At 28.8% G+C, this 26,848-nt stretch overlaps 1 long non-coding RNA gene and 1 other non-coding gene across 2 annotated transcripts in view; one reads left to right on the top strand and one right to left on the bottom strand.

Moving 5' to 3' along the window:
- LOC129920086 (uncharacterized) overlaps window positions 1-26,848 on the bottom strand; it is a 57,284-nt gene that overhangs the window by 12,477 nt on the left and 17,959 nt on the right. The window contains exon 2 of the long non-coding RNA XR_008773185.1: window positions 11,629-11,837. This is a non-coding gene — a long non-coding RNA (uncharacterized LOC129920086). The remainder of the gene's footprint in view (window positions 1-11,628; window positions 11,838-26,848) is intronic.
- Window positions 16,534-16,605, top strand: Trnae-uuc (transfer RNA glutamic acid (anticodon UUC)). The gene has a single exon. It is a non-coding gene; the product is annotated as a tRNA-Glu (tRNA).

Genomic DNA, 26,848 nt, shown 5'->3' with positions numbered 1-26,848 from the left:
AAAGTTTGTTTCTTTTGGACTTTTAATGGGTTAAAATGATCCGTGCTGTTAATTACTCTGCAGAGTGTTGAAACACTTGCAGAAACACCAGCTTTTTGTTTGATTTTTGCCCCAGAGTCAAATGAATTGGAGGCAGATCTCAAAATTTCTCGTCGATTAACTGCTATTTTTGCCGTTTTTTTACCTTAATTCATATTTTTCCTGTACGAACTTTTATTTTTTAGGTGCGAATAGGCAACACACTAAAACTCCGGTCAATTTTGGTAGCTATAGCAGTCCCGGTCAGTACTTGTTCCGTTAACAAATTAATTTTAGCTCTGTCGACAGTATTCAAAGCTTTTAATCTACTACTTTTTTTTAAATTTTAATTAAATGACAAAATCTCACTGAGAACATTTCAACCTTTGATTTGGTATGCCAAACACCTCAAAACTCTCATAAACAACGAAGATATTGACCTTGAAAGACCGTGTGTCTATTCAGTTGACGCAAAAAAAAACTGCATTTTTCCATATGGGACGCTTTGCAAGAGAACACGAAAAAAAATAGCGGTACTTTAAGAATTATTCTTTCTGATTTGGTTTCTCAACATCGCAAGCTAAATGTAAACATCATCAAATGTTACATGAAAGCTCAATCTTAGGAAAAAATGGAAAAAATACCTTTGAAAATTTGTGTGCTTATTCAGTTGAAGCGGAGTGTATTATAGAACTGCTGGACATGTAGAACAAACTTGCATTTCAGAAGTTTGCCCAAGTTTGCACCCCGAAAATAAAGACCCCTTGAAAAAAACTCCTCAAAAGCGACCCTTACTTATAGGCTATTGATTATGTCATTTAGAAAGGAACTAAGACGTTCAAGGGTTTTTATTGCAGGAATCGTTCAATGGGCTATAAAAGAACATAAAACCGCTGAGTGCTATTAAATGAGAGGGTGGAAACTGAAGATAGGGGTGTAAAAGCCCCCTTTTTGGTTTTTTCAATATATCTCGTAAACCGAGCAAAATTTTAATATATTGCTCTCAAAACTTTTTGTAGAGAATTGAATTTCCTATAAGAATAATGTTTTCTAAAAATTGAAAAAAAAAATTTCCATACCAAAATAGTCGAAACAATCATAAAAAAAATATCAAAAAAATCGATTTTTTGAGTTTTTTTGCTTTTTTAGTTGTACATTTTTTTTGGGTTGAGATAGACATAAACATTGCTCCAAAGAAAAAAAGAAGATTAAATTTCCTTCAAAACCCTGTACTCACTAAATTTTTTCATTGAAAATTAACCGAAGTATGGCCATTTTAATCTATCTTTTTTTCGCATTTTTAGTTTTACTCAAGTAAAACAGAAACATTTGAGGGGAAAGTACGATAACTTAAGCACCAAGAACTGATAATGAGATTTTGTAGAGGGATTAAATACAATCATTGTTTACTATGGAAGGGGGGATCTATGTCCCCCCGTTTTGGCGGGAGGGGCAATTTTCTAAAAAAAATACTTAAAATAAAAAAAAATTATTAAAAAACAACGGCAACACTCACAGTTTTGATTGATACTTTTTCCAAAAGCTGGAATTATAAACTTAATATTAATTTTAAAATGAAGTTATTTTAATCAATTGTTTTTGAAATACCCGTTTTCAAAGTCAAAACTTGTGAAAAAAAAGTTTAAAAAGCACATTGAGTACAATTTTCACAAAGACTGTGGACTTCAATACGAAATTGATCGACAAAGTAAACTGCCTTAATTGATTTCTTATCAAATCATGAAAATCATAATATTCCTATGCCTTCTACTTTTTGAGAAAATTGAAAAATAGACAAAATACTTTCATTATTGGAATCACTCGTTTATTTCAAAAACAATTGATTAAAATAACTTCATTTTAAAATTAATATTAAGTTTATAATTCCAGCTTTTGGAAAAAGTATCAATCAAAACTGTGAGTGTTGCCGTTGTTTTTTAATAATTTTTTTTTATTTTAAGTATTTTTTTTAGAAAATTGCCCCTCCCGCCAAAACGGGGGGACATAGATCCCCCCTCCCATAGTAAACAATGATTGTATTTAATCCCTCTACAAAATCTCATTATCAGTTCTTGGTGCTTAAGTTATCGTACTTTCCCCTTAAATGTTTCTGTTTTACTTGAGTAAAACTAAAAATGCGAAAAAAAGATAGATTAAAATGGCCATACTTCGGTTAATTTTCAATGAAAAAATTTAGTGAGTACAGGGTTTTGAAGGAAATTTAATCTTCTTTTTTTCTTTGGAGCAATGTTTATGTCTATCTCAACCCAAAAAAAATGTACAACTAAAAAAGCAAAAAAACTCAAAAAATCGATTTTTTTGATATTTTTTTTATGATTGTTTCGACTATTTTGGTATGGAAATTTTTTTTTCAATTTTTAGAAAACATTATTCTTATAGGAAATTCAATTCTCTACAAAAAGTTTTGAGAGCAATATATTAAAATTTTGCTCGGTTTACGAGATATATTGAAAAAACCAAAAAGGGGGCTTTTACACCCCTATCTTTAGTTTCCACCCTCTCATTTAATAGCACTCCGCGGTTTTATGTTCTTTTATAACCCATTGAACGATTCCTGCAATAAAAACCCTTGAACGTCTTAGTTCCTTATTGCTCTGTTTTTTTCGACATAATCAATAGCCTATTATAGATTTTTATAAATATTATTTTATTGAGAAAATTTCTCCAGGGATACCTCTAAAAATATGTAAAAAAATAGTGTTCCAAATTTCAAAAAAATCGGTGCAGTAGTTTTGAAGTTATGAGGAGCACCGGCGTTGAAAACATTAGTTGTGGGGATAACGATTTAAAGTTTTGAACTCTGGACTAAAAGACTAAAACGTTCCTAAGGGTAGTATTAAAATACTTATAACTTGGTCAATTTGGCTCCAAGAGACCTACGATTTGAACACAATATTCTTGAGGTATAAAACAATTTAACCCCTTGTAGCCCCATGTGACATTTCTGTAACAAACCGAAAAAGATTGCATAAAAGCTCTACAAACTATTTTTTTTTTCTTTTGAAGCTTCTAATATTATAATCTTTAAGTATTGCTTTATCGAAATAGTACTTCAAATTTCTAATAAATAGCACCAATATTTTTTATTGACAGTTAATGTTGAAAGTTGGGCTTTTTTTTGAAAATAAGCAAATTTGTGTAAAAACTACGAAATTCAGAAAAAAAATAGTTTTTGTTAGTAAACCCCACGGGGTTTTATTTTTGTATTTTAGGAAAGTGCCTAAAAATTAATATTAGATAGTTTTTTGCTTGAATTTTTGCATTTTTATATAAAAATCAATTATTTAAACTTTTTTTTTACTCCCAAAATATCGAAATAACTAAGTAAATAATGACTTTATTGAATTTTTAAAAAATATGTTTTTTATTAAAGATAAAGGCCAATCGATTGACTTATTAATTTTTAAATTTACGACCTTGGGTTACAAAAGGTTAATGCAAATAAAAAAAAACAAAACTGGGTTTCCCGGCAAAAAAGTATGATTCAGTTTTTTTTGTTATTCTTAGGAACTTTAATATTTATTAGAATGAAGTCTTTAGTATTTGACTAAAAACTACTAGGTCATTAACTAATGGTATAATTATGTCCATAATATTGCAAAATTTTATACAAAATCAATTAAAAAACGTAAACATTATTTTTTCATCTTTAAAACTTAATTTCTCAAAAACTATTTGGTGAAACAACTTAAGTCAAAAAATTAAATAAAGAATTGTACGTGCATTTTCTGATTTTTTATATTTTTTTCTTCCGGCTAATCCAGGAGTAAGAGGGTTAGCACTTAAGTGGCTTTTACTGTAACAAGAAAATGAAATATAATAATAACTTTTTGGTCATTTGGTCCCTATTTGATGTGGGAAATGTGCCTAAATATTTTTGGCCAGGTTTTAGACCACTGTGGGTCGTTAAAATTTTCTGCTTGTTAGTCAGTCGTATGGTACTTCACTTTATTTCTAACTGTTATTGCTGTTTTTTTTGCCAATCCGTCCCTTGTGCCCCCCCCAGAAAAAAATCCTGGATCCGCCCCTGACCACCATCATCATCAACCAAAAAATGAGGAAAAGAAATATATTATTCAGAGATACAAATTTACGTGACAATGCAGGAACAGTGCCGTAGTTTGGTTTGGGTATAAATGGTGCATTGACTCCCACCGACACGCACGCACGCACGCCTCTCGGGAATATTACGTTGAGGCTCAAGAAAAAGTTCAGATAGTGCTAAGATTTGTTTTGTATTTATTTTGGACTCAATTTAAGTAGGGAAGAGTATCCATTCAATATAGGTATTGTATTGTTAGGTTCAAATTTCTTCACTAACTACGCCACTGGCTAAACGAACTCAAAAACCATTAATGCGAAGGTGGTTAAATTAATAATAAAAAACAATAAAAAATTAGGCCCATCGCGACTTGGTGGGTAGAAACATATGTACATTCTACAATAGCCTATAAAACAAAACCCATTAAACAAAAACATAGTCAAGCATATTTTATGAAGGTATCCAAACTTGCCAAAGCAAAAGTCTTCAAAAAAGGGCCAAAAACAAAACACATCAACTTTCGACTTTGGGGGCAAAAAAAAGTTTAGTCGCGGACTAAATCGATTGATGGCAAAGATAAGTGGGATATATTTAAGAACGAAAAAGTTAAACAAAACCAATTCGAAAGAAAACACAAGAAAAAAAGCCTTTAATTAGGTTTATGTTTATTTCCTTGAGTGTTTGAGTGAGTTTCCTGTGTGGTTTTTTTTTTTTTTTCTTATTCTCAATGGGAATTTGTTTTGTTTTTGGGAATATATTTAGAACATAAACTTTTTCTGGAATTTGTTCTTTTCTAATTTTACGATCTTAATTATTTTTGTTTTTGTATTTTTTTTAGTTAATGAGTAATAAAATTTTATTTTATTATCATGCGGTTGGTTGGAATATGTCATCGGGTGCAATAGACTGCGGTGATCCCATCCCTCTATACGTCGATATTATAAACTCTGGTCTATGCCTACACTTTATGTTAAATCAATTAGATGGTAGTTAAAATTTTTAATTGTTTAATATTTAATTTGGTTTATGTGTTTATGGGGAAATGAAAAGGAAATTAATTTTTTTTTATTATTATTTTGTATATTTTTTTATTGCATATTGATAACTGCACGTGCTATGTGTTTTTAATTTTTAATTGATAATGCCAGAGAACGCATTTTTAAACAAAAGCTTTTATAGTATCACGTTGATAAAATACAAACTAAACGTTGGCGCATGCATTAGTATGTCTGTTTGGGTTTTATTGGGCGCCATAATTTCAGAGTGGGAATTGTTCGAACTATACACTGAAAATAATAAATTTCGTAAAATTACGAAAATCGTTTCATACACTACATTTTCGTTGGCCCAACGAAACTTTCGTTGGCTCAACGAAAATATGTAATTTTTCGTAATATGAAAACCTTCATCAATTAATGAAAACGTTTCATACACTTTTTCTCCCTTTTTAGTGCCAAAAAATCCAATTCAATGAAAAGATTCATCAATTAACGAAAAATTTCATACTCATTTTAAAGAATAAAAATAAGAATTTTTTCCTTACTTTATCAAAGTTTTAATTAAGTAACGAAAAAATTCATTAACTTATGAAATTCAACATTAACTAACGAAAATCTTCATAAGCTTATGAAAATTCTTCATATACTAATGAAATATTACATTGGCTTATGAAAAAATACATCAGTTAACGAAAAAAATCGTTGCCTTACAAAAAAAAACGTGACTTGGGTGCATTTCTGTTTTAATGATAAAAAATTGAATCTTGCTTTATATAGTTCACATTAGGTTTTTGTTTAAAAATCTATGTAAGCTGAGCTGAATATAAAAAATATTTGCGTATTGACAAGGTGTCTCACGATAAGTCGGACTCATCAGTTGACTTAAGTGAGCTCCACCGGGTCGAAACGCCAATTTTTGGTTTGGACTATATTAAATTTAACAAGTCCAATAAAAAAATACAATTAATACAACGAAAAGTTTCGTTAGCTAACAAATATTTTTTCGTAATTTAATAAAAATGTTCATTAAATATACGAAAAAATTCGTTAGCTAACGAAAGTTCTTTCATAAATTAATCAAAAAATACATTGACTAACGAAATATATCACCGTGGTTAATTAAATTTAAGTTAATCGATGAAAAATTTCGTAAGTGATGTAAAAATTCATTAACTCTCGATCAAAAATTTTTATGAAAAATTTCATTAAAATACTAAAGTTTTCGTTGATTGATGAAGTTCTTCATTAACGTATGAAAGCCATTTCGTTGAGCCAATTAAATTTTTCATCGGCTGAAAATTAATTAAATTTTCGTTGGCTCAACGAATTTTTTCGTTGTATTTACGTAAGGATTTGGTTCAGTGTAGACATGCTAAAAAATCTTTAAGTTTTAATTATTTTGTTCTGTTAGTTTGTGAGAAAGAATTTTTACAGCTTAATGAATATCAAACAACTCAATATATATTTTACTAAATTCTCGTTTTGATTTCCGAATATACTGATAAACAGTATTACTTTAGAATCGAGTTTAGAATTAAGTTTAGGTATTCTTCTGCATTCTCCAAATACCATCAATGCAAACGGGACCAAACATTGACATAGGACATAGAGTTTTAAAAATAGGTACCAACATGGGAGACTTAAAACTATCATATTTTGATATTTTTAAGAATCTTTCAGGTACCCTTAATACTATCCTTTTGCGTTAAGCCGCATACAATAAACAATATTTTTCCATAATCAAATTAATCAAATCATGACAAATTCTTTAGAGATTGTGAATACCAACAAAATTATAAATATACTTATAATTATTTATAATTATTATTTTATTTGATTTCCAAAAATAAAATATGTATGTGGCGTGTGGGTGTGGTGGGTGAGAACAAACAATAGTTAATACTTTTGTCATCGTCACATTATTTTCCTAATTGGGAGCTGACATTTTGTTAACCAAATGCATGCCATAATATACAAAAAAAAAAAAAAAAAAACAATCATTCCGGAATTGACTGAGTTATTTGTTGAGATTGAGATCCATTTATGGAAACTATTTGTATATTCTCACATGTAATTTGAGGATTTATTGACAAAATAAATTCAAACGAATAATTTGTTTTTTTTTTTTGTGTTTGTTGAATTTATTTATTAATTTAAATAGGTTTGTTGTTTTTTTTTGTTCAAGAATTTTTATTGTTTTTTATCGATGTGTTTTATATTATTATTATTATTATTTGAAAATTATGCATAAAATTGTGTTGGATTTGCTTTTATTTTTTTTTTTTGTTAAGATGATTTTATATGATACGCTATCGTCATGTTATTTTATTCATTAATGGTTCATTTTGAATGGAATCAAACAAAAAAAATAAAATGATTAGGCTTTACCTATAATTTAATTTAATGGGTGTGTGAAACTAATCTTTAATTAATTTTAAAATATAAAATTTATGCAGTTTTTTTTTTAAGTAGATGCTTTACTTTTATTAACATTTAAATACATTTTTTTTTAAAGCGATTAAATTAATTTAAAATATTTTTGTTTTTTTTGGCAGCAAATTTTGTTATATTAAAATAAAGTGTAAATATACTTTAACATTTTACGAATACATGAATTTAAACCTAAATTTAGTATTAAAATACACACGTAATTTATGTATATTGTGTATGAAAAAATATATAATGGAAATAATAATTGAAATTAGAGCTTATTTTGCCAAGCATTAGTTTTTTGTTACATAAAATTAGTAAGCACAATGTTTATTGTTAAAAAGATGAGGATTGTTCCTATAAAAAAAAATAAATGATTTCAATAATTTTTTTTTTTTTTTTTCATAAAAAAATTTATTTTTTATTATATTTTATTTTTATTTATTTTGTTATTGATTATTGTTTTCATTTCAACAAAATTCAACATTTCAACAACTTAAAAAGCGTTCAAAATTTAATAACCTACGTACACATACATATATATATAAAACACTGTTAATAAATGACAGGAAATGTAATTTAGATTTAGATGTTAAAGGAAATGAAGACCGAAAAATCAGTACAAATAATGAGAGAATAGAGTCCAAAGTACTAAGATATGTTTCTTTAAATTAAAAAATATTCTTTTATGAATTTTTAAAAAGAAATACTCCTATATTATTTTAATTAACTGTTAACATGAGAGCAAGTACATGCGACCCAATCGTGCATTTTATTTAATTGGTTTTGAAGCAACATAAGGAACCTACACAAATTAATAAAACAAAATGATGTGCCATTAAAAAAAACATTTATCGATAATAATTAAAAACAACAAATCAAAAACATTTTGAAATTTTTTGAAAAATTCATAAATTACACTGGCCAACAATTTTCAACTTTTTAAAATTTTCTAGAAAGATTTATATTAAATTTTATAGATTTGGGTTCAGTAAGCTCAAAATATTGGTTTCTTTCTAGCAACTCTAGTTTTTGAAATATTTATTTTTTTATACTTGGGGAAATACACAAAAAAAAAAAATTGATAATAACAGCTATCAAATTAACATTTTTGTGTGACAAAAGTAGTCCAACAATTAAAATATCAATTTTGATATTTTATCATATCATTTTGACATTTTTTAAAATTTCAATTTGACAATTAAAATATCAATGTTGACTAGATTTTACGTTTCAGTTTATTATAATGAAACCTATTTCTTTCTTTTTCTTTTTTATTATTTTAAGTAGGTACCTATTTTCTTTCTTTTTTCAAAACAATACTGAAAATGAATATTATTTACAAAATAGTGGTGATACTATTTTTTCTATTATAGATGATATAATTGTTTTGTTATTTTCTCCCAAACTATGTGAAGTAAAATGTTATTGCCGATCAAATTTTTTCAGTACATCTAACATTTTACTTCTAAAAAACACAAAGCGCCTTTAAATTAGTACACATTAAGAATTTTTTATTTAATATTTTCAATTATTTGGAATGAGAAATTGATATGAAAAAATGATAAAAAAAAAATATCAAAAAAAAATTTCAAAAATGTGACCTTTAAATATCATCATAAAACACATTTTATAGAGCATTTTTGGCTGATATTTAAAAAATGTTAATTTGATATTTTAAAAATGTTAAATTGATTTTGGTTTCTTTTTGAAGTGAAAACTTCTTTAGTATCGTAGTGATTTGAAACAAGATGAAACGAAAACGCGACACGACTTCAACTTGTTATAACTTTTTTGTTTTAATAGATAGATGTATGAAATTTGTACATACTGTAGATAGGTAATTCAATAAATTACAATTGTACAAAATTTCAATTAATTTCGTATTCAAAATTCGGAGATAACGGTAAAAAGATATTCTTTTCCAACACACGTTATATCTTTTGATCTAGTGCACATACAAATTTGATTTAACTTTAATACGCATGCTAATAACATAACCTTTTATTTGATATACCACACATAACGTTACGTGCTCTACAAGTTACACAATCTTAAATTGAAAAAAATTTAAAAATACCTCAAAACACCTGTGGAGATCTGTTGGCGATGACCAGCTACTAGTGTAGGAAGTACCGTAATCTCAGTCTGGAAATTCGACATGGTTGACTTTAAAAAACTCTAACTTCTCTTGTAGACATCTTTGAAATAAGATTTATACATCATTATACAAGGTGAAACAATAAGCTTTCACATGGTATACAATTTTTTATAGGTTTTCAAACAAAAAAATTGATTTAATAACATGAGAACATAAAAATAAATATTTTTTTGCTTTTTTTTATGAAATTTCATCGAGTTTAAAAAATTCTAGCTCTTTTTGTAGATGTGTCATAGGTCTGATCGATATATATATTTTGAGCTAAGACAAAAAGCTTTCAGATGATATAAAATTTATATAGGTTGTCATATCAAAAACATGGATTTGAAGGTGATAGAATAAAAATAGGTAGATTTTTTCTATTTTTTTTTTTTTTCAAGAAAAATGATTTTTTAAGGTTTCACTTCTACCACGTGTTAATCGCACACATGATATTTTTTTTCGGTGTATTCATACTAATTTTAAAGTTTTTCTTATTTTGACCGTTTATTAAAATTTTCCAAAAAAAAATGTATATTAAATTCAATGTATTGGGGGTCAGTAAATCTAAAAATCACATTTATTTTTTTCTAGGAGCTCTATTTTTTGAAATATTTTAGTTTTCCACATTTTTGGGGATAATTTTGTACTTATTTTAAAGTTCTGCTTATTTTAACTGTTTGCTAACATTTTCCTAATGCGTTTGGGTTCACTAAGCCTAAAAATCACACTGGTTGCTTTCTAGGAGCTCTATTTTTTAGATATCTTAATTTTTCACATTTTGGGGGTAATTTCATACTTTTTTTTTTTTTTTGATTTTATTATTATGTACAAGCGTACCTATTTAAAGTTTTGTTGAAAAAAATTGGTTTAGTTAGTAAAATAGAAATTAAAACAAAAAAAAAATTGTATGAATTTCTATGCCTTTTCATGTATGAATAATTTAAAAACTAGAGCTGCTAGAAAAAAAAACTAATGTTATTTTTGAAACCAGCAACCTAAATTTAGTAAAAAATGATAAACAACCGACGGTCTAGAAAATTTTTGTGTGTTGGGCAGTGTTATTTTATTTTTTTTTTTTTTTAATGTTTTATTAGTTTTAACATTAATTTTGTATCAAAGCCGTGAAAGCCTTTTTGAAAATCAAAAAGGATAAAACTTAAAAAAAAAAAATACTTTTGAGAATTCAATGTAATAATCATGTGGATTGTGGATTTCATTTCACTGGAAAGCTGTGTCATTTTTCTTTAACATGGTAAGGTACAACATCTACGAGAGTTATCAATATCAGATAAATGTCAATCATTTAATACAAATTTAAAATAACGAACGACAAAAAAACGAACGTATATTTTATCTTCCCAGAATTACTTACACAATTAATGGTGGATGTTTGAGAAACTCACGTGTTTTTATATGCCTATGTACGTGAATTCGGAAAAAGATTATTGAGCCAACCAGATAATCAATGTTTTTGACATATAATGTCAAAAAAAAAAGTTTTGCAAATACCTATTCATTCCATTTTGATAAAAAAGTAATATTAATTTAATATCTATATGCAATAATTTGAAACTTTTAAATTTAATCACAAAAATAAGTTAAAACTAAATTAAGACCCTATTTTTGTATTATTATTGAGGTCAATTTTTTTTCATTTAAAACACCAAAATAAATATATTAATTTTTGTTTGCTCTAAAGTGGTAGTATCACTTTAAAAGTAACACCTTCATTTTATATTTGTGCCTCAATGATATAAAATACGAATAATAAGATATTTTGAGTTAAAAACTTGTGAAATTGCCTTTCTTTTGAACCATTCTTTGTTTTACTTTATCAAAATTAGTTCAGAGACCAAAATTGAAAAAAATAAAATAATAACAAATAAATAAATCGATTTGGATATAATAACACAAAACTGGTAACAAACGCATTTCATATCTGCATAGGCAAACGCATATTACCCAAAAAAAACTACCTCCAAACACCAACACCAACATCTGGCCACATTGATGTCCGGTATGACCATAACATCAAAAGCTTTTAATCCGTTTGCCATCGTAATAATCTTTGTGGGCCAGCGCAGCAGTCCAGTGCGAGTTTGGCAAAAGCAAATTCAATTCCATTTCACTACTCTTATGTTCATGCTCCTTTGAATCTCTGTCGGATTTTAAATAATTTTGCGCCCTAAAAGTAATATTGAGTGCTTGTATTGAAATTTGTAAATAAGATAGTAGGGAATTAAGAATTATTCTGTTTTATTCCATTAAGATTGTCATTTAAAAGCAAGTTAGAAAAATGGTCACTGTGGTGTATGAGTAACATCTTTTTTTTTAAACAAATTTTTGTGAATTAATGATTTCAGATGAGTTTAAAAGACCATTTCATTTTTCCTACTTAACTTTGTTCATAACTTTGATTCAAATTGATAAAATTCTACTTATCCTTGTAAAACAAAAACATAAAAAGTTTAACACTTATACATTTTTTTTACAAAATGATACCATTGATTTGACGCAAATTTTTTTTGGCCTTCCTTTCGTTGATCACTTTTTCAAATCCAACACACACCCAAACATCATGACAAATTTCCTTTATGCATATATGTATGCAACAACATCATGGACTGTGGTCAGAATCGTATAACATTAATTACAACGAATCGAATTTGTTACTCACCTGACCGACAGGATATGAAATGATTATGGCAACATATAACCAGGGCGAATATATCTCCATATATTGAGGTTGAATTTGCTTTGGTAAATATTTATGAATACAATTGGCAGTACCATTATAGTGTAGCATAGCCTAGCTGAAGTAATATTAGCCAAAAGTGAAGTAATCAGAATTAAAAAAAATTGAATTGATATGTGACATATCCATATGGTAGGTAGGACTTTTTTGTTATTTTATTAAAAAAAAAAATATTGTGGGTTTAAATAAAATAAAGTTTACAGGTGCAAAAAAGTTATTTTTTTAATCGATAAAAATGTAGGACGTAAACGTAAACTCCGGGATGTGGTTTTTAGTATTTAAAATATCCAATGTTATAAATTTTTTTTTAAATTAATTTTGTTTTATTAATAAAAATAATATATTTTCGATGATTATTGAATCAAGCAATTGAGTGCATTTGGTTGAACCAGCCTATAGATGGCGGAAAAAATATAAATTAAATTAAATACATATTTGTTAAAACAATTATTTTTTCGAGGGAGTTTAAACCACAGCTATATAATATATAACTAAAAACTAGTTTTTAAGAATTTAAAGAAAGTGACAAAAATTTATTTATTTTGTTCTTAACTTACTAATAAAAACCTTAAAACATTACATAACTATCAAACTAATATTTATATACACTTACCAATAAGAATAGGTATTACTTGCCCACAAACGCTTAATCAAAAACGCTTAACTAAGTGTTAAAAAAAGTAGAAAAAAAAAAATACTTAAAAAAAACTTTATTTACCACAAAAACTTTTGGAAGTAATGGCTTCATTTATCAGTTTTTTTTTTCAAATAAAAATATCAAATGAAATATGAAAGCTTAAAACAAGTTATATACGTTTGCTAAATATTTTCAAAATTGGTTTTGGGATTTACAGATGTTTGAATCTGAAAAATGAAAGATCAATTTTTTTTCCAAACAAATTTTTATAAATTATTAGTTGCAAATTAATGACTGGAGTAGTAGGTACCTTTTAAATGAAACAATTATTTGTTTCTCCTAAATTCAGCAGTTTTTTTTTAATACCTATGGTTTTTGGATTTTTTAACTAATTTCATTAAAACTGTTTTCTACGTTTGATGTCTGTAAAAAATCAGTGATCACATATTTTTTTTTTTACACCGGAGCAGTTTGCATTTGATTAGCGGTTGTAGTTCCACATCCGAGGAATATGAGTATAAGTCCATTCGGAGGCAGATCGCAGATATCTTTTTTAGTTTACAAATATGAATTTAAAGTGAACAGCCCTATGCATTTAGGTATAATAAATTACAAATTTATTTTTTTTTTCAGTTTTTTTGGAAAAAAAATCAAGGAGTACCACCCCTTGTCGAAAAAATGCTATTTAAAAGAATTCTTCCAAATTCATCGAGTGAAACATCAAAAGAAAGGTCTCCTTAAGCTATATTCATAACTGAAAATAAAAAGTTTCGTGGACACGGTGGACAGGAAGCATCGATAGGTTGCACAAAAATGTCGACAAAAACTGCAAGTTGGGTTGTATTTGTTGATGATTATACGTGCAAAATCCGTTGGAATTGAAATCCTAGCTGCTCCTTGTCAAAAGTTATTCATATTTTTGTATTTCTAATCGGTACAATTTGGAATAAAAAGTTCTTAGGCGACAAGAATTGATAAATGTATTTTGTAGAAGAGTTTAATACAATAATTTTTTACTACGGGAGGGGGGGTCCATCTCCCCCAGTTTAGTCGAGAGGGGCAATTTTTTTAAATATCACGTTAAATACAAAAAAAATTAATAAAAAACAACGGCAACACTTACAGTTATGCATGATACCTTTTTCAAAAGTCAGAATTGTACACTTGATTCTAATTTTTAAATCAAATTATTGCAATTAATTGTTCTCGAAATAATGAACTTCAAAGTCAAAATTTGGGAAAAAAAAAGTAAAAAAAAACACATTAAATACTATTTTAACCAAGACTGTAAATTTAAATATGAAATAAATCAATGAAATAAACTGCCTCAATTAATTTATAATCAAATTCTGAAAATTATATGCTTCGCCTTCTAGTTTTTGAGAAAATTGAAAATTAAAAAACTACTTTTTATCAGATTTGTTTTTTTTTTTAGCTGTTTTCGTGTTTACATAAACATAATGCTTGCAAGCAGTATGCCCCCTTGAAACCCCAGCTTGGGCACACTTTTATAGGATTTGGGAAGGGTGCGAGTTTGGGTGAATCAAATTTTCTCCAGAATTCTTCAGAATATAAGCGAAAATAGTTAAGAAAATGAAAATCTGATAAAAAGGTAATTTTTTTATTTTCAATTTTCTCGGATATTATAATGGATAGAAGCATATGGTTTTCAGTATTTGATAAGAAATTGATTGAGGCAGTTTATTTTATTGATTTATTTCATATTTGAATTTACAGTCTTGGTTAAAATAGTATTTAATGTGTTTTTTTTTTAACTTTTTTTTCCCAAATTTTGACTTTGAAATTGAATATTTCGAGAACAATTAATTGCAATAATTTGATTTAAAAATTAGAATCAAGTGTACAATTCTGGCTTTTGAAAAAGGTTTCATTCATAACTGTCAGTGTTGCCGTTGTTTTTTATTAATTTTTTTTTGTATTTAACGTGATATTTAAAAAAATTGCCCCTCTCGACTAAACGGGGGGAGATGGGCCCCTCCCTCCCATAGTAAAAAATTATTGTATTAAACTCCTCTACAAAATACCGTTATCAATTCTTGTCGCCTAAGAACTTTTGATTTTTATTCCAAATTGTCCCGATTAGAAATACAAAAATATGAATAACTTTTGACAAGGAGCAGCTAGGATTTCAATTCCAACGGATTTTGCACGTATAATCATCAACAAATACAACCCAACTTGCAGTTTTTGTCGACATTTTTGTGCAACCTATCGATGCTTCCTGCCCACCGTGTGGAGGTCTGGTTGCTGAGTTATTCGCATTAAAAATTTTTTTTTACCAAAGCTTTGAAAAAAGTTTTTGTATACAGATTTCAATGACAAAAAAATCAAAATTAATGTAGGAATCCAGAAATTTTATGCACTAAAGGGTCGTATCCAAACATTCGTAAATCGTAAAAAAAATTTTTCTGAGTCAATTTTCAATCGATTTTGCATAAAAAATACTTTTTTGGATTTGGAAATATATATCAAGGGGCACGGTAGTGCCCAGCCAAGTTCTCTTGCAACTTTGGCACTACACAATTATTTACATTAAACAACTCAGGCCATTTTCGACCCCCTTCTAACTTCCACACCAAAGATGCTAGAAATTTCAAACTCGCTACATTTGTTGAGCTGGTGAAAACCAAACTCCTTTCAGCTTCTTACGATGAGTAGTTTCAGAGATATAGGGCTTCAAAAATCGCAAAAACCGTAACTGACTCACTGACACACTGACAGATCATCAAAATTATAGAGAACTTCCCGTTATCGTAGAAACTTGAAATTTTACACGGTGATATGACTTGTGGTGTATACAAAGGAAATTTCAACAAAAACATTACTGTTAAAAAAAAGATCCAAGTTCTCCTATGTTAAAATTATGCTGGCACAAAAAGTACTGAGAAGTTTGGGTTCAAATTCGTATCAATAACATTTTGATTGTTTACTTGGCAATTTTTTGAAATAACTTTAAAAATCGGTAAATAAAAGAATTGTCAAGAGAACAATCAAAATTGTATTGATGCGAATTTGAACCCAAACTTTAGAACTTGGTACACTTTTACATCTCAGTACTTTTTGTGCCAGCATAATTTTAACATAGGAGAACTTGGCTCTTTTTTGTAACAAAAATGTTTTTGTTGTGATTATTTTTAAAAGATTACTTAAACATTACATGTTCTTGTTCAAGTTTTTTGAAAAAAAATCGATGATAAAGTTAAAATTAATAAAATTTGAATTACATATTCTAGAATTTTGAGAGGTTTTGTACGAAAAAACACTCTTCTATTTTATTATAATTTTTAGTTTCATAAATTATTTATGTAGGTATATTTCCAAATCAAAATTAATAATGAAACTATTCACCCAACGAGCTTAGCAAATAAATCTAAAAATATCTACTAATAAAAACAAAAACTAAAATATTCAATCTACAATTCTACATACCTAAGCCTATCATGTCAACGTATAGTATTTTCATCAATATCCCATATGGTCTAGTGGCTAGGATATCTGGCTTTCACCCAGAAGGCCCGGGTTCGATTCCCGGTATGGGAAGTATTTTTTTTTATTTTTTTTTTGTGTGTTATTTTGTCAGAAAAATAAAACAAATTTGACTCATGTCTTACCTACAGCATTTCGAGATCAACTTATAAGCGTCTTCTCTGTCATCATTATGTCATTGGACTTCAAGTATCTCTGTCACAAAATTTCAATATTATAACTTCTTGTATATAAGGTTCCATTCCCCTTTTGTTCTATATTTTTTACATTATATCTCTTAAAGACCTTAATTACTCTGTTTTTTATATAAAATACTTGTGTGCAATTGAAATCAATTCAAATCGCAGCATGATGCTAAACGCACTTCTTCATTACAATATACAATGTATAAACCAGACGATACAAACGCATTGCGCTGGCATCAGCCATCAATCTTTTCCCACAGATCATCTGCTTTTTATTTTTTGCTATATTCCATTATGATGGTTTTTTATACATACTCATTCAATCCGTGGTCATTCACTATCTCTATATGAGGAGAACATTAAACTCAATATAAAAACTATATAGAGTTATAATGACCATATATAATAATGACTCGCTGGGCAATTGAACGAGTCTATTATTTGCACTGCATAAATTAAACATGAACGAGATACGAGACGAGAGTAGATTCAGCGAAGAAGTGAGATGAACTAATTGAAAGAAAAAAATGAAAAAAAAAACTATCTTCTCTGCCTTAAAGGTCATTGAAACGAGCCGACAATCGGATTGCGATTCAGATTGCCAATTGTAACAATAATATAAAATGTACAAAAAAAAAAAAGTAATAAAAGCCTTCCCTCAAGCCTTCAATGTCTTCGCTCGCGAAAGTAATGAACTGATCATGATTTTAAGATAGCAAAAGAGTGTAACTTCTTATTATTCCAAGAATCGTAACGGCTGGCGCGGTGGCGGCCATCCCCACAACATCGGCTATAGAGGTTTCGGGTATGACTGGGCTAGTTTTGATGAAACAGTGTTGCCACTTTAAAGCTACCAAATCGCTTTCTTGGTAAAATCAACACAAGCTAAAACTTCATAATATTTTGACCAACCCACATAGGAGTATTTGCAGTAAAAACCTGGTCATAAGTCGATTTTCTGAAAATCAAAATTGACACCAAAAAGTTTGGCAAAGTGGGTGCAAAATAAACCTGTGTCAATATGCTGCACTCATTTTTTTGTTTTTAGATCGTGTCTTGTTAAAAAATGAGTTCAAAGTTAACTGTTACATCTACCTCATTTTTATTTGAATTCGGAGTATTTTGGTAAGTTTTATTCTATATGCGATATCGAGGTGTTTTGATAGAAATCTAAAAAAATTTAAATGAAGAATTCTTCTTCAGTTATTTATTAACGATATTAATAAAGTTTTGAAAATTTTAGATGGTTTTTTCTATTTTAATTCGGGCTTAGAGCTAGTATCTAAAAACTTGATATTTTTGGTAAGTTATTATTTGAACTTTAATGATTTTTTTTTTTAGTATACCCCGTTATTCTGCGATGAATTGAAACTTATGAGTTAGTTTATATATTCTTTAACACAATGCAACAAAAATTGGGTGCTCTTAGGTGCTCTTTAGAGAATCGAGGGTCAATTAGTTTTTCACTTTCTGATAGAAAATACTCCTTACTTTATGCAACGTTTTTTATTTTTAAATTAAATTTACTGATGTTATTAGTGTATTTTATTTTGGGTGATCTTAATTAAGGTTGGGGAAAAGAGAAAAGAAACTGAGAATTGCGTATTAGGGATGAGGAAAAAATTTTGAGAAAAATAATGACGACAGGCGAAGTACAGGCCATTAATCAATTTTTTTAGTTTTTGGTAAAAAAAATAAAAATAACAAAAACTAGATTTATATTGTATTTTCTTGTAGAAATACTCATTTTAAATAGAAATAATAACAAAAACCACGAAAAATAATTATGGCCAGGTTTTTGATGACAATACTCCTATGTGCAACGGTTCTACAGCTTTCAAACCTCAAGATGCTTAAAACCATTACGAATCAATCTCAGATTTATTCGAAAAAGTGGTAACACTTCACCAAATGGCATCTTTGTTGGCAATAAGGCGCACGTTTGTGCGATCTCTTCTCTGAACCCGCACGAATGCTTTCCAAAGTATTGGTTGATTTTTGCCTCCGATATCGCCAATGCGATCCACTTGTTCGCACCTGATCAATGTTCGTGCCGGTAGCCCAACTATAAAAATTGAACGCAAATCGAATTGAAATTTCGAACGAAAACAAAAATGAAAAAAACACTTTAGGCGAAGTATGTTTGTAGCTGCTATATAAAAATTCTTCTTCTTTGGAAATATCAAGCATTCTTTGACGGGTCACGCGAATTGTAATTAATTTGGGGTTCTTTAACCTCTGGACATTTTCGACTCCACTGTCTTATAACTCAATGTAGATATTCTGAGGAAGTATAATCCTATTAGAATGCACGAACTCAAATAAAGGAAGGATCGTTAGTCAGTAGAAAAGCCCAGCTGGCATAAATTAGAAAAAATTTCGATTTTCATGAGCGCATAATAACAACAGCGGAAGTGATTGACAATTCCAATGTCAATGGCATGGGTAGAGGTTTTCGAGGTAGGAATAGGAACTCGAATATGTGTTTATACAGAGATGGTACCTTATAAGTTTATAGAGGTCTGACCTCCCCCCACCATATAATATATCTAACTCTCTGACAACCGAATAGGAATCGAACGTGACTTTCCATTTTTCGGTGGGATTTTCATAGATTTTGATAATGTGACGAGGAAATCAGGGACAGAGTAGTGTAGTGGTGGTGATTGCATTTATTCGAGGTGACACTCTATGTTTAGGTTGTTTTAAGAGGGTTCCACTTTTATAATGCATTCATATGCTGGTTTTTGTATACCATCAGAGAATGAGCTTAGTTCGAAACGGACATAACCTATGTTTATTGTGTGTGCGCCTTTAAAATGCGGGTGAACACTGTGAGCAAATGGGGAAGGGTCAATGATACTTGCAATTGTATATATAAATAGGTAGACAAAGTGGGCTCTGGAAATATAATTCTTAGGCAGAGCACCACACTGACACTTCAATTATTTGCAGTGCTGAGGTTAAATTGTGTTCAAACATGAACGGGTATCATATTGATTGAAGCAATGAACCGGGAAGTATTGGTTTAGTGGAGTTGATCCCTTAATTATTGATGGGTTTGGTTCAAGTCTACACAAATAGAGTTGTCTGTATTATTTTTTATTTTTATTTTTTTTTTGTTATTCTATGATATTAAATTAATAACCAGCAATTTATTGAAAGTGTTTTTATAATGCCAGAGAGAGAGATTGTTGTGTCAAGAGTTTTGCAATGGATGTGGTAATGGTTTTAAACTTTATCTTTATAGTTTTTTTTTTTCTGTCCACATTTTTTTGCTCTTAGAATCAATTAATTACTGATCCATATCTCTTCCATTGTGATGAGTGTTGGTTTTACAATTTAAAATTATGAAATTTTTCATTTAATTTATTTTAAGGTATATAATTGTTATGTGAGTTTTTAAAGGGTTCTTAACAAAATTAAAGGATAAAAAAAAGCTAAACAAATATTTTTTTAAAAAATTACTTAGCTAGCTCATAAGGTTGGAGGTTGAAATTGGTGTGAAAAGAAAGAAAAGTTGATACTGAAAATGAAAAAAAGGGTTGCCACTTCAAAAATGGGAATTTCTTTGTTGTTTGATCAGATAAGAAAATTTTTGAAATTTCAAACAAAAGCCGCCTCACTGAGGGAAAAAATAAATTGAAGTTGAAACGTCTTTGTTTCAAAGATGAACTACTTTGATTTATGTGACTTTAAAATACGAAACCATAAAAAATTAACCTTTTTTCCATGTTGATTTTAAAATGTTCATCTTCAACACAAAATCATTCCGAATAATATCTAGTTAAATTAATGTGGTTTTCATTGATTTTACGTTGTTTTATGGTGGCTTTCCCCCAATGATGCAATACAGGTTGTCCCCTAGTGAGATAAGAACTTAAACTATAAAAATAAAACTTTTTTGACTATAGCAAAAAAACATATTTTGCAGGTTTTCCTAGGTATCATAAAATCATAAAATCTACGAGTTTTTTGGCAAACTTGCATTTGACTTTTTTTGTTCATTATTGTTTTATTGATAAGAATAAATTTATAAAACAATATGTTTATAATGCATTTATCGAAGAAAATCGATCCCAAATTCAAAAATTATCATGAGTAAGAAAAAAAATAATTCACTTTAAAATTTAATATCTGAGCAATAAACAAAGATATTAACATTTTTTAAATACAGTAACAAAGAATAGCATTTCTTCTAAAAATCAAGACATTACTGAAGTTTCTATCATAAGTATTAACGGTCATATTAACATGAGTAAAGACATACCAAAGTAAGCGTTTTCTTAAATCATCGCTAAAGGGGGAAAGCGGCTATGATACGCCAACAAATGTTACTAGCAACTATGATATGAGCAACTATGATACGAGTATAACGATGTTACGAATTCAAATGCCCCGAATTCAAATGCGACGAATTGTATGGAGGCTTTTTTTTCGTGTTGTATTCGATCTGGCAACAATAAGAGGAACGTTGTGAAATAATGATAATAATGGAACATAAGAGATGTTAGCTGATTGGTCAAACATTAGTATATAAGCCAAACAGAAGGTGGGGTGGGTTGAAATTTTTTTGTAAGGTCTCAAAGAATTATGAAGTCTTTGTCGGTGCAAAGGAAAAATGAAAAAATGATAGAGAAGCAAAAGAAATAAAATTGGAGGGGTGATTGCCATTGCATGTACATATGCTTGAAAGTAAGAAAGCTGGAACATTATAAACGTAAAGGCAAAAACAATGTAAGTAGGTTTGAGCATCTTGCAGACCTTTTAGAACAAGTTTTGGTCTTGTAAGGAGTTTTGTTTTTTAGATTTTAATGAAGGGAGGTCTTTACTAGAGCCTGTCGTAGAAGTGTCCGTGCATCTGTTCAGTTAAGGGTCCATTTGTTAGCTACTGTTTTGAAGTTTGATGATTTTTATGTGACTACATTTTTTATGTTTTAGGTTTAGGTTTTAGGTTTAGACTCAAATAATTTTGTTAATATATAAATACCTACATATCGTCGTCGGTGGAAAGCAAAATTGTTCTTAATCCACTTTTTACCATTAATGAGATAAAGATGCAGTTTTACTAATTTGAGGGTGCTCTTTCCGAATTTGAAAAGCGTTTTTGTCTAAAAAAATTTCTGAAAGTTAGACCCGAGTATTCTTAATTGTTCTAGGTTCCATCATATTTTGTTCTAAGTCCACTTTTTATTTAAGGAAAGTGCGTAGATAGGTACTTGTATAGGAATTTTTCTATGTTCAATTTTGGTTTTTAGTAAGAAAAATAGAAGTAGGTTTGTAGGGTTTCTTCAAAAGGAAAAAACAAACTTTATAAAAAATATAACTTGAAATACCGACGAGCAAAAAAATATCACTTTCAATCAAATTGAAACTTAAAAATCGCTTTTTAGTGGGGTGGCTTAGCATTAAAAAAGACCTCCATTATGCACTACTTTGTGATAAAAGCGTGAAACTTATATCTTTGGTAGTACTTAATAGAAGAGTTATTTTGAGATATTGGACCAATTTGTATTCCATCCGGTATGGTAGATCCAAAAGTTTTTGTCTGTTGCACCCGCATTGTTGCATTTTATAGTAAAGCTAATGAAACAATTTTATTAATAAAATACATGATTTCGAGGTAATTTCAAATGCCCGATCGAATAAAATCAATACCAAAATGTCTGAACCATCATGGAAAAAGTTATTGCACTCTTTATAAATAGTCATTTACTTAAAGAACAAGAAGTGAAGTGACATGATGTTCGAGACATTTTGGTATTGATTTTTTTTCGATCGGGCGTTACAAAACACTTCGAAATCATGTATCATTTTACTAAAAATGTTTCATTGTCTATATACTATGATATGCCACAAATCGAGTGCAACACAGAAAAAGTATTGTATCTACCCTTCCGGATGGAATACAAGGTTTCCCAATATCTCAAAATAACAAAATAACGATTGAACTATTTTTTAACGCTAAGCCTCCTCACTATAAGTTTTATGTTTGACTTCGTTCTACATAAAATGCTTCAAAAGCCAAGTTTAGCTATATGAGCAAATACGTGCGACACTTTCGTGCATTGTACTTATAATTATAATTACATATGCAGAACCTTCTCGTCAGGAGGCTATTGAGCCACTAAAAAAAAAACAAATATAAGAAACAAAATCTTCACATTTCAGTTGTTTTGGTTTGGTGGGGGGTTACTTATAAATTTTTATTTAGTCAAAGTAACCACCAATCAAAATTTTTTAAAATGACCAGCCAATAGAAATTGCTTTTCAAATATATACTTAACCTACCTATTTAAAAATTTTCGCAACTACAAAAAAAAAATTCAAATTTCCTATTGGCTATTGCTTTGATAAATAAATTACAAAAATGAAACTGCCCCCACCAAATTGAAACGACTGAAAGTGAAATGCAAATTTGTGTTTTTTTTTTTAGTGGGTCTCTGACCTCCTAAGCAGAGGGTGGTGTTGTTTGTATTACTCTTCTTCTATATTTTTAGCAGATATATATAATATAGATGAAAGATATCTTCATTTATGTGGTCGTATTAGTCTAGGTGGTAAGGTGATTGCCTCCCACTCTCACTGTTTTGGGTTCGCATCCCAAAAGTTACATATGTTTTTTTTTTTAATTTTTAATTTTTTTTTTTTATTTTAAATTTCAAAAAATATTGCAATATAGCATATGCCATATGAATTTAAAATGATTTTTTTTTTTTAAGAAAACCTTGAAAAATTTAAACGCGCAGTCTAATTTTCAAATGCTCAGAATGATCTTCAAAAATTTTTCAGCTTCCAACGTCTAGGTATTCAAAAGAATTTTTGGGTACACTCAGGTGTATACGTACTTATTTTTATTACTTCAAAAGAAATGATAATATTTGAAAGCTTTTAGCATTTTTATTTTTGAACTCATTTTTATGTGGAATTAGAAGATTTACACTTTTAGTCCACGAAATTACATAAAAATTATAATTAATTAGTTTAGTTATAGGTTGTCATCGAAAAAAATTGATAGAATAGCGTGAGGACATAAAAATAAATGTTTTTTTTGCTTTTTTTGATGAAATTTGATTGAGTTCAAAAAATTCTAGCTCTTTTTGTAGATGTCATATAAGGATGATCGATACGAATATTTTAAGCTCAAACAATAGGCTTTCAGATAGTATAAATTTGTTTAAACACTGTTTCAGAAAAAATTGCATTTAATAGGTTGTTTTTTTGTTTTTTTTTGATGTAAATGATTGTTTTCAATGATATATCATTGAAAACAATCATTTACATCAAAAAAAAACAAAAAAACAACCTATTAAATGCAATTTTTTCTGAAACAGTGTTTAAACAAATTTATACTATCTGAAAGCCTATTGTTTGAGCTTAAAATATTCGTATCGATCATCCTTATATGACATCTACAAAAAGAGCTAGAATTTTTTGAACTCAATCAAATTTCATCAAAAAAAGCAAAAAAAACATTTATTTTTATGTCCTCACGCTATTCTATCAATTTTTTTCGATGACAACCTATAACTAAACTAATTAATTATAATTTTTATGTAATTTCGTGGACTAAAAGTGTAAATCTTCTAATTCCACATAAAAATGAGTTCAAAAATAAAAATGCTAAAAGCTTTCAAATATTATCATTTCTTTTGAAGTAATAAAAATAAGTACGTATACACCTGAGTGTACCCAAAAATTCTTTTGAATACCTAGACGTTGGAAGCTGAAAAATTTTTGAAGATCATTCTGAGCATTTGAAAATTAGACTGCGCGTTTAAATTTTTCAAGGTTTTCTTAAAAAAAAAAAATCATTTTAAATTCATATGGCATATGCTATATTGCAATATTTTTTGAAATTTAAAATAAAAAAAAAAAATTAAAAATTAAAAAAAAAAACATATGTAACTTTTGGGATGCGAACCCAAAACAGTGAGAGTGGGAGGCAATCACCTTACCACCTAGACTAATACGACCACATAAATGAAGATATCTTTCATCTATATTATATATATCTGCTAAAAATATAGAAGAAGAGTAATACAAACAACACCACCCTCTGCTTAGGAGGTCAGAGACCCACTAAAAAAAAAAACACAAATTTGCATTTCACTTTCAGTCGTTTCAATTTGGTGGGGGCAGTTTCATTTTTGTAATTTATTTATCAAAGCAATAGCCAATAGGAAATTTGAATTTTTTTTTTGTAGTTGCGAAAATTTTTAAATAGGTAGGTTAAGTATATATTTGAAAAGCAATTTCTATTGGCTGGTCATTTTAAAAAATTTTGATTGGTGGTTACTTTGACTAAATAAAAATTTATAAGTAACCCCCCACCAAACCAAAACAACTGAAATGTGAAGATTTTGTTTCTTATATTTGTTTTTTTTTTAGTGGCTCAATAGCCTCCTGACGAGAAGGTTCTGCATATGTAATTATAATTATAAGTACAATGCACGAAAGTGTCGCACGTATTTGCTCATATAGCTAAACTTGGCTTTTGAAGCATTTTATGTAGAACGAAGTCAAACATAAAACTTATAGTGAGGAGGCTTAGCGTTAAAAAATAGTTCAATCGTTATTTTGTTATTTTGAGATATTGGGCCACCTTGTATTCCATCCGGAAGGGTAGATACAATACTTTTTCTGTGTTGCACTCGATTTGTGGCATATCATAGTATATAGACAATGAAACATTTTTAGTAAAATGATACATGATTTCGAAGTGTTTTGTAACGCCCGATCGAAAAAAAATCAATACCAAAATGTCTCGAACATCATGTCACTTCACTTCTTGTTCTTTAAGTAAATGACTATTTATAAAGAGTGCAATAACTTTTTCCATGATGGTTCAGACATTTTGGTATTGATTTTATTCGATCGGGCATTTGAAATTACCTCGAAATCATGTATTTTATTAATAAAATTGTTTCATTAGCTTTACTATAAAATGCAACAATGCGGGTGCAACAGACAAAAACTTTTGGATCTACCATACCGGATGGAATACAAATTGGTCCAATATCTCAAAATAACTCTTCTATTAAGTACTACCAAAGATATAAGTTTCACGCTTTTATCACAAAGTAGTGCATAATGGAGGTCTTTTTTAATGCTAAGCCACCCCACTAAAAAGCGATTTTTAAGTTTCAATTTGATTGAAAGTGATATTTTTTTGCTCGTCGGTATTTCAAGTTATATTTTTTATAAAGTTTGTTTTTTCCTTTTGAAGAAACCCTACAAACCTACTTCTATTTTTCTTACTAAAAACCAAAATTGAACATAGAAAAATTCCTATACAAGTACCTATCTACGCACTTTCCTTAAATAAAAAGTGGACTTAGAACAAAATATGATGGAACCTAGAACAATTAAGAATACTCGGGTCTAACTTTCAGAAATTTTTTTAGACAAAAACGCTTTTCAAATTCGGAAAGAGCACCCTCAAATTAGTAAAACTGCATCTTTATCTCATTAATGGTAAAAAGTGGATTAAGAACAATTTTGCTTTCCACCGACGACGATATGTAGGTATTTATATATTAACAAAATTATTTGAGTCTAAACCTAAAACCTAAACCTAAAACATAAAAAATGTAGTCACATAAAAATCATCAAACTTCAAAACAGTAGCTAACAAATGGACCCTTAACTGAACAGATGCACGGACACTTCTACGACAGGCTCTAGTAAAGACCTCCCTTCATTAAAATCTAAAAAACAAAACTCCTTACAAGACCAAAACTTGTTCTAAAAGGTCTGCAAGATGCTCAAACCTACTTACATTGTTTTTGCCTTTACGTTTATAATGTTCCAGCTTTCTTACTTTCAAGCATATGTACATGCAATGGCAATCACCCCTCCAATTTTATTTCTTTTGCTTCTCTATCATTTTTTCATTTTTCCTTTGCACCGACAAAGACTTCATAATTCTTTGAGACCTTACAAAAAAATTTCAACCCACCCCACCTTCTGTTTGGCTTATATACTAATGTTTGACCAATCAGCTAACATCTCTTATGTTCCATTATTATCATTATTTCACAACGTTCCTCTTATTGTTGCCAGATCGAATACAACACGAAAAAAAAGCCTCCATACAATTCGTCGCATTT

The sequence above is a fragment of the Episyrphus balteatus genome, chromosome 4 (assembly GCF_945859705.1).
Source record: "Episyrphus balteatus chromosome 4, idEpiBalt1.1, whole genome shotgun sequence".
NCBI classification, from domain to species: domain Eukaryota; kingdom Metazoa; phylum Arthropoda; class Insecta; order Diptera; family Syrphidae; genus Episyrphus; species Episyrphus balteatus.
This window is presented reverse-complemented; position numbering and strand designations above follow the sequence as displayed.